This window comes from Gopherus flavomarginatus, chromosome 5 (genome assembly GCF_025201925.1).
Source record: "Gopherus flavomarginatus isolate rGopFla2 chromosome 5, rGopFla2.mat.asm, whole genome shotgun sequence".
Classification (NCBI taxonomy): Eukaryota; Metazoa; Chordata; order Testudines; family Testudinidae; genus Gopherus; species Gopherus flavomarginatus.
Window position 1 is genome coordinate 35879732 of NC_066621.1, and position 8508 is coordinate 35888239.

Genomic DNA, 8508 nt, shown 5'->3' on the forward strand with positions numbered 1-8508 from the left:
GTGATGGGTTCTACCTCATGTTTACCCAGCCAATGAGAGTCTGGGACCAGAGGTGGGCAGTGGGGATGAGGGGGCATGAGCCAGTGTCAGACACAAGGGGCAGAGAACAAGGACAAGGTAGCTGTGGGATTCAGGAGTTGTTCCCACAACCCCCACATGCTTTGGGCTTATCAAACATCCCTGATTGTTCTGTACTCGTGGGCATGGCACTGGCCTGGCTTTACACACGCCAGTCACACATGGCCACTGAGCTAGCTGTCCCATGATTCCTTGGGTCTAGCCCATGTTTGCTCCAGGCCTGGAAGCTGAGTGCCTGGTTAAAGGTTCGCTCTGTCCCCCTGGAGGACAGTCCCTCAAGGGAGCTGATGCCACACTCTGCAGCAGGGCAGGATAAGTACCCAGAAGCCTCTGGGGTGAACATATGTCATTTAGGGGCTGAGTCAGTTCTAGCAAAGGGACGTCTAGACTCTTGAAAGGTGAGGAGCCATTAGCCAATCAGAGAGCAGCTGTCCTGGACCCTACATCACAAGAGCAGACCACCCTGGCACTCCTGAAAGACCCTACAATAATACACCAAAGGGTGGAGCCTTGATACTCATGGGAGACACCTGCCATCACAAATCAGCAGGAGCTGCCCCTGAGTGACCCTACAATAACATACCAGGGCACCGTTGTGGGAGATGGGAGGCATTAGCTGCTGGGAGGCAGGGAGAAACACTTCTAGCAGGGGGGAGTCAGCCACTGGGAGCCCCCCAGAAGGGACACATTCCCTCTACTACTCTAGGCATTGCCAGAATGTGGGGGGTGGCTGGGGGGCAGGCAAGGGAAGAGAGACTGGAAAGGTTAAAGCCATTGCAGAACTGGCAAGGGCCAGGGTGGCTGTTGAGAACTGTTTGAGTGTGTGTGTAGTGTCTCCTGTGTGTGCGAGTGGACTCTGTGTGTGTGTTTTAGGGATGGGGCTCTGTCTTATGGCTAGTGACACGTTAGTCAGGGCATTTTACAGCCTGCACTATTCCTAGAGCTCCTGGGGCACTCCTTCCCGCAGGCTCTGCCACCATCCCATAGGCCCCTGCTCCGCTTTGGCTCAGGGCAGGGCTGGCCACTCACACATTTGAGCTGGTTTAGTAAACCATTGCACGGACCCTGTGTGCTCCCATACTGCAGCATGAGTGGCTTAGCCTGACTCCTCACTGACCCAATAATAACCCCAGTTCAACTGAAACCAGAGCAGCCACATGGCCTTCTGCAGGAGTCTGGCCATGTCACTTTCAAATCACAGCCCTGGTCCTGTCTGCACACAGCTGCTGTAACCCTCCTGGGCCAGTTAAAGTGGTACAATCCCCACACCCACTGTGGATGCAGTGACAATGGTACAGTCCCCCTTTCCAGCATGGGTGCAGGTCCAGTGGTACAAACCCCCAATCCAAGTGTGGATGCAGTGACAGTGGTACAATCCCCCCTGCCCAATGTGGATGCAGAGCCAGTGGAACAATGCTGACAGTGGTACAATGAGGGGCTGGACATGAGGCATTGATTTGTTATTGGAGGATCAGTAGAGTTCTGGGGTTGGCTGCTCTGGTTTGTTGTTGTATAGTCACTGGGGCTGTGTGTGCTGGTTTGGCATTGTAGGGTCACTCAAGCTGGTTTGTAAAAGCAGCAAAGAGTCCTGTGGCATCTTATAGACTAACAGACGTTTTGGAGCATGAACTTTCGTGGGTGAATACCCACTTTGTCAGATGCATCTGACGAAGTGGGTATTCACCCACGAAAGCTCATGCTCCAAAACATTTGTTAGTCTATAAGGTGCACACAGGACTCTTTGCTGCTTTTACAGATCCAGACTAACACGGCTACCCCTCGGATACTTGACATCAAGCTGGTTTGTTACTATAGGGCTGGTTGAAATCACTGAGGCTGTGCATGCTAGTGTGTTATTGTAGGGTCACTCAGGCATGTTGGGCTGCTTCATTTCAAATGGGAACACTATTCTGGAGTCCTTGAGATCCACCAGAGAGGCCTGGAATGCCCCTGTTCCCAGTTAATCAGAGACCTCTAGTGCGTGCTAGAAACCTCAGTACCTACATTGTCTTAGGTCAGGGCTTCAAAATTCCCACAGCCCCTGGCTTTCCCCTTGGTAGCGGAGTTAGGGAGATGGCCAAAGGGGAAATGGCCAGTTACAAACTGGGCTCCATTGGGTAACTCTCCTTGCACAAATAGGGTTCCCAATTTTAGTTGGATGTATCCCTGGAGGGTTCATCACATACATAATCTTTAATTAAAAAATCATTTTTAATTCCTAGAGACTTCAGGACAATCCTGGAGGTCTGACAACCCTATGCCCAAAGCTCTTGGCAGGGTTACAGCCGGAGGGGGTTTAGCTGCTGGATAAACCCATCAGCTTTGTTCAGTGATTGTAGTAAGCACACCCCAATGTACAGCCTAGCACAGGGTCCCCTTTGTGCTGCCAGACTGCAGGAAGAGAGGGAGTCAAAGTCTCAGGACAGAATCTGCCTTTCAGGCATGTCAAATCTCAACTTAATTTGGAATCAGCTGCTTTGATACAATTCCCGTAGAGTGGGTTTGGAAACTCCAGTGGAGCACTGGCCAATTCACACCAGCTAGGATCTGGCCCGTTGATTCCCATGGAGCTATGTTGGTTCACACTAGCTGAGGATCTGGCCTAAGGCTTGGGTGTTGGCCCCAGGGGCAGGAGTCAAAGGAGATGGGGTCCCAGCACAGACCAAACCAACTTAGGGCCATGTGAGGAGTGGGGTGAGCCCAGGGCCTGAGGGTTAGCAGGCCCCACTTGCAAAGCGTGGGGGTAGTATCGGGGCGGCTCTAAGCATTTTGCTGCCCCAAGCATGGCAGGCAGGCTGCCTTCGGCGGCTTGCCTGCGGAGGGTCCGCTGGTCCCATGGACCCTCCTCAGGCACGCCTGCGAGAGGTCCGCCAAAGCCGCGGGACCAGAGGACCCTCCACAGGCAAGCCGCCGAGGGCAGCTTTGATTGTTATAGTAGTGTTAGCAGCATTTAATAGTGTTATGATAGTGTATATTAAAATCAGAGAGTGAGCCTCAGGTGAGTTAGTAATTAATTATTTTCCTTACTCTTTATATGTTAGTATGATTGAGGCCTATGGCCTTGATGTAATTATTAGCTTGATCAAGACCCGGCTTTTGGGCCTGGGGTTAGTTTTCTTTATCAGGGCAGTGCTGGCCACTCACACATTTGAGCTGGTTTAGTTTGAGCTGGTTTAGTAGCACCTCCCGCAGCTTGCCGCCCCCACTTGGCATGCTGAGGCCTGGAGCCGCCCCTGGGTAGTATTTGAGGGAAGGGACTTGAGGCAAAATGGAGTGGGCCCATTTGGTTGCTGCTGGGCTGAGCAATGGGGAACTGCCAGGCTGGTTGGGGGACAGGATAACGTCTTCAAAGAGACACCCTCTGCTGCCTGGGGATGGTCTGTACCACTGGGGACTCTGCCTGGAGGAGATCTGTGTAATGGGGGGCTCACTGGTACTTGGGGGTATCTGTATAATGGGGGGCTGCCTGGGGGATCTGTAGAAAGGGAGATCTCCCTGGAGCCTGGGAGATCTGTATAGTGCAGGGCAGGGTCTCACTGAGGCCTGGAGGGGATCTGTATAATGGTGGGGGGCTCACTGATACTTGGGGGGATTTTTATACTGGGGGGGCTCACTGGGGCCTGAGGGGATTCTGTGTCATGCGGGGTTGGCTTCTCTCCACTCTGTTGTTTACAAACGCTTGGAGCTGGCGAGGCGCTGGCACCCAGGGGCTCAGGCCAGTGGCAGGAGGGACCTGCCAGAACAAACTGCAAGTGTTTCCTGGGAACAAAGGATAAGGGAGCACGGAGCAGCGGGGCCAACAGAGGGGCCTTTGTGTGCCAGCCCTCAGGTGCCCCCATGCCGCACTGCCTGCTGGGAGTGGGGCCAGGGAGCCTGTCAAGGCTGATTCCCCACTCTGGCACTTCGAGTGCAGAAGGTGGGGGCCCGCAAGGATTCTAAAAATTAACACTGACCACTCCAGGTTGGTATTAAACTCCCAAGGTTACAGCTTTTCTCTGACCTTGGATCGGTAAACGCTGCTACCACCCAAGTGCAGAACCCCTTTGAGAGCCCAGGAAGGTGCCCTTAGGAATTTCTTCCTGTGGGGAACCCTCAAGCCCTTTCACCCCACCTCCAGGGAAGAGTTGAGAAAGAAAAAACAAAGGAAATCAACTTTTGCCACCAGCTAATTAAACAATGTGCACAAACCTCTTAAGACACAAAAATCTAATTATTTTCTTTAAAAAGATAAATTTTATTAATAAAAAAGAAAGAAAATACATCTGTGAACTCAGGCTATTGCAAGTTTTTAAAAGAGCAACTATAAGGATTAAGCACCAAGAACAGCTTTCTTGAGATCCAGCTTAAAGGTTAAAAGCAAAACAAAAGTATCTGGGGTTAGCACAAAGGTTAGCATAAGAACATAACAGACCAAAGGTCCATCCTGCCCAGTATCCTTTCTACCAACAGTGGCCAAAGCCAGGTGCCCCAGAGGAAGTGAACCTAACAGGTAATAATCAAGTGATCTCTCTCCTGCCATCCATCTCCACCCTTTGACAAACAGAGGCTAGGGACACCATTCCTTACCCATCCTGGCTAATAACCATTAATGGACTTAACCTCCATGAACGTATCCAGTTCTCTTTTAAAACCTGGTATAGTCCTAGCCTTCACAACCTCCTCAGCCATAAAGAAATAAAAAGAGATAAACCTAATCGTATCTGCCTAGACATTTCCTGATCTACTTACATAGCTGGGGTTTCAAATGAGTAGTTTTTAGATATGATACTGAGGATTTTTCATACCTGGCCCCAAGCTTCTTACAGCATAGCTCTGCGGTGTCCACCTCTCCCCCAGAGAACAACAATAGACAGACAAAAGCAGAGTCTTTGTTTCAATGTTAAAAGGTTCTAGACTTCCCATTGGCTCTTTTGGCCAGGTGATCACTCACTTCCTTTTACCTATGCATAGCAGTGAGACTTTTTAACCCTTTACAGGTAGAGCAATTAGAGAACAGCTACTAAGAGGGATTTTATAGCTACTGGCTGGCTGGGTGTCCATAAAAGAAAGCTACTCTCTTCCCTTCATTTATCTCAGAGCAGCAGACCTGCAGGGAGGAGGGAGGCAACAGGGAGAGTGGTGGTTGCGCTGCTGGAACATCCCCCGCCCATGGATGTACTCAGCAGCCTTGTGGTCCTGCCTGGTGTGGCAGCCTTTGGGATCTGTAACTTGGGTGTGGTTCCAGGCAGTGGGTCCCAGGTGGCCCCCGAGGGGGGAGTGAGACTGCTGGCATCCCCCAGGTCGGCTGTCACCACCAGGCCTGGCCATGGTGGGACTAGAACAGGGTCCCATTCAGGATGTGGGGGCTCTGGGGCCATGGCGCTGAGACAGGCTATGGGGGGTTCCCTGTGTGGGACTGAGGTGACCCCAGCTGCCCTGATGGGACAAATGGGGATACACAGCTCAGTCCCAAAGAGAGTGGGAATCTCATTCCTGGGCTCCACTCCATCTAGTTCCTGAGCAGAGAAAACAATACCAGGAAAAGGGATGGAAGATGGATTATGTGAAATTAAAGGAGGGGCAGAGACAGCTCTTCCCAAGGACAGAACTGAGTGGTCCTGGGGGGCAGAGAAGGCCCAAGAGGGACTGGTGGAGAGGGGGAGGGACAGAAAGGGTCTTGGGGGGTGCCAAGGGGCTGAAGGATGGGGTGGAGCAGGCCAAGGAGGAGGTGGATCTAATGGGTGGAGTGGTGTGAGAAGAGCAGAGATGCCCCCTCCCAGGGTGGGGTGGGACAGAGGGAAGTCAGGCAGAGATGGTCCCTTGTGGCATGGGACAGAAGGGGCTGGAGGTTGTTGGGCAGCCTCAGTAGAGTCTCAGTGCTGCTTGGATCAGACTGGCCAACTCACCACCACCCCGAGGGGTCCTGCAAGGCACTCTGTGTGGGGCAGAGGTCACTGCTCCCCTGTTATTACCCAGGCTGCCCTCCCCAATGCATTCAGTCTGACGAAACCTCTTTCGGCCTGTGGTTGGGGGGATCTGCACAGGCCCCCTGGGGGCTTGGACACAGGGGCACTCTTGGGCTTCCCAAGGGCTCCTTCACTTAGGAGTAGCAGCAGCCCAGTGGATGGCTGCCCCCACCCCCTGAAGTGCCAGGGGAGCTCATTATACTGGCAGCTTCTGATGCTGTTGCTCCTGGCAATGGTGGTTGCCATGACGCTGTTTCCAAGCCTGCAGGATCCCAAAGGAATTTCCATCCCCTGGGGTGGCTCCTGCTCTGCTGCCACCCCAGCCCATTCTGCAGGCCTGTGGCCCCACCCCTGGGCACCTCTAGTCCTGTCCCACACCCCCATCTCTTTCCCTTTCCCTAACTGGGTGGACCATGCTCAGCTGCATGGCAGCCGGGCTCCACAGGTCCCCATGCGTCTCTCCAGATCTGCATCCCACAATGGGGTGGGATGGGAGAAATGGGATGTTCCAATGCCAAAGAGCCACCCCCTGCCCTGCTGCTGAAAAGCAGCATTGTCCCAGCATTTTTAGTGCCTGCCTGTTTTCCCTGCGGTGGTTCCTGCACCTTCTGGGCACTGGAGTACTGGAGAGCTGTCTAGTGGTTAGACCAGATAGGCTGAGAGCCAGGGCTCCTGGGTTCTGTTCCTGGAGAGGGGAGGGGGTGTAGTGGTTAGAGCAGGGGGAACCAGGAGTCAGGACTCCTGGGTTCTATTGCAGCTCTGGGAGGGGAGTGGGGTCTATTGGTTGGAGCTGGGAGTCAGGATTCCTGGGTTCTGCTCCAGGCTTTGGGAGGGGCATGGTGTCTAGTGGATAGAGCAGGAGGCGAAACAGAGCCAATGAAAGAGGGGCCTTCGCTTGTGGCCTGACTGCTGGCCCCTTGCAGGGCTGGGTGAATAGCTCCCATCTGGCTTTTGGGGGCTGTGGAGGAGCCAGTTACTGAGCAGCTGAGCAAGTCCCCTTTGGCTGGTGACAGGGAGTGAGTGCCCCTGCCCCCTTGGCTAGCTGCTGGCATCCCAGGCATCTTGGCCACATCATGAAGCAGGATTAGTGAGCTTCGCAGTGCCAATGGGGTCCTGCTGCCCAGCCCCACCCACTGTATATGGAGCTACCCGCCTGGGCGCCCTTGCCTGGGCAGATTGATGAGCTCTAGGGCCTCTATCTGTAGAGCAGGTCTGAGTGGCTTTCTCACCCACTTGCTCCTGCCAGCTTGCCTGAGCCCTGACCTGGTGGGGACCCCTGCTGGGCAGCTGGCAGCCCCTGATCCAGACCAGAGCTGGAGCCTGGCAGCTGGAGAGACTCTTAGGGACCTCAGTGCCTAGACCAGGGGTAGGCAACCTATGGCATGTGTGCCGAAGGCGGCATGTGAGCTGAATTTCAGCGGCACTCACACTTCTCGGGTCCTGGCCACCGGTCAAGGAGGCTCTGCATTTTAATTTAATTTTAAAAGAAGCTTGTTAAACATTTTAAAAAAATTATTTACTTTACATACAACAATAGTTTAGTTATATATTATAGATTTAGAGAAAGAGACCATCTAAAAACGTTAACATGTATGACTGGCACGCAAAACCTTAAATTAGAGTGAATAAATGAAGACTCGGCACAGCACTTCTGAAAGGTTGCCGACCCCTGGCCTAGGCAGACATTCAGAAACTTCATTCACAGACAAACAGCCTTTTTGGACAGACAAAAAGCTATTTCCCACCAGGTTAGAATCCCTCTCCCCCTGGTCATAGTATAATGGGTTAAACACAGAAAAGTGCTCAGAGTAATACAACATCCCAACATTGTTATAAACATGACTTTCAAGAGGATACAGTTTCTGCTGTTCTACCATTGCTTTTTTGACTTGGAGCTTAAGTCTGGCAGTTTCTTGTTGCATCTGGTAAACCCTCTCCTCAGAAGCCATCAGTTCCATACACTCCCTGCAAGCTTCTTTTTTCAGCTGGGCCAAGGCTTGCTTCTCTCTCATTCAAATTCCTGCCAGTTTTTGATAATGTTCAAATTGCAGGCTGTCTCTCAAGACCTGCAATTTCATTGCTTCTGCTGATGCTTTTTAACTCATGGTCACTGATCTTTAACCCAACAAAACTCTCATTCCCAAAATTCAAATTTGGATAGCATGGGGTCCTGATCCAAGCTTAATTGACTTGGTTCTGTGGATCCTAGCATGACTATGCCACTATAATGATGCAGCCTTTGGCAGTTCATGTCAACAATGTCAGTCACTCAGCTAAACCACCTGCTCCTCAGAGAACTTGAGGGCCACTTAAAGGTAGAAACCTGAGCAAAGCATCTCACTTGTCAATTTTCCAAACTATTTCTCTCTCCAGCCTAACACCAGGGTGACGGGCACCCTGCTGGACAGATGAGTGTGTACAGGGATGGATGCACGGAAGCAGAAAGAGCGGTGACAGGATGGATGGAATCATGGACTGCTTAAGG